The sequence below is a fragment of the Saccoglossus kowalevskii genome, chromosome 19 (genome assembly GCF_978046115.1).
Source record: "Saccoglossus kowalevskii chromosome 19, keSacKowa6.1, whole genome shotgun sequence".
Classification (NCBI taxonomy): domain Eukaryota; kingdom Metazoa; phylum Hemichordata; class Enteropneusta; family Harrimaniidae; genus Saccoglossus; species Saccoglossus kowalevskii.
The window spans coordinates 6941087-6942321 of record NC_140659.1 but is presented as its reverse complement, the minus strand read 5'-3'; positions in this window follow the sequence as shown (position 1 = coordinate 6942321).

Below are 1235 nucleotides of genomic sequence, written 5' to 3'. Positions count from 1 at the left end.
TCAGATGTTGTCTATTAAGACTTTGGTTTGAGAGTGTCATTGTCAATGTCTGATTTGTATGGTTCCACTGAAGCTAACTATCCGTGGTCATGTTAGGAAAAGCTATATTCAACATCAGTTTGATTGGGTGTGTCGAGGAACTTGATCCATTAAACAGCATTTTTGTAAAAACTTGCATCAATTTCAAAACCAATACATTTTGCTATCTTAAGGTAGAAGCCTAGTCATAATTTTTGACAAAATTAGTCATAAATCGCATGACAATGTTCATTAGTTTATTATGTACAATCATGGTACAATGAAATAGCATTATTTTGTGTGTTACAGTTTAACTTTTTGAGAAACGTGTCCTAATATTTCTTGAAAACTATTTTTAGAACAATTTCATAGAACACAATGTTAAAGAAAATTGCATTTTTTACACTTTTTAAAACGCAGATTTTTTAAATAATTCACAACAAAAAGTACTCCATAATTAACAATATATGATTTTTTTAGTCTATGTCGCCACGCTAGATTTTCAGATATTGCATAATATCTCTGCCATAGGAACCTATGGTAAAAGTGTTATAATAGTGTCAAAATGACAACTTTCCACTAAAATACAACCATTAATTTCTCGAAAAAAAGGCTGGTGACCCCCAACTTTTTTTAGATCAATATTCTTGTATTGCCTTAGAGTACAATTTATTGCAAAATGAATAAATTCTGGGTTTTTAAATTTATGAGTAGGCTTCTACCTTAAGAGTTCGCATTCAATTTCCTTTAACATTGCTATCACTTACAGTATTATGGAACTGCACCTTCCAGATTTGTTATGAAACTGACCTCTCTAAAACACCCTTAACTATGATGCATTATGTAACAGCGCCCTCTTGTGTTCAATATTATATATCTGAATGCTCTAGGCCTATATAAAACTAACCACTATAGCACCCTCAACAATGGAACAGCGCCCTCTAATGTAACTGACACCCACCCCCTAAAACACCTGATTTTTGAAGCTAAGTAACCAGGGCGCTAAGTTGGAAGAGTTCAATATATTATATAACTGAACCCTCTCGATTTATGGAACAGCGCTTTCTATGTCTATAATATGACCTTTCTAAAGCACCATAAACTAAATGTACTCGTATTATGGAACAGCGCCCTCTTAATTTATGATACACAATGTGTTCGAAAGCACCTTTGATTCAACAAGATTACGACGTACAACAGTGCCCTCTATGTTGCTC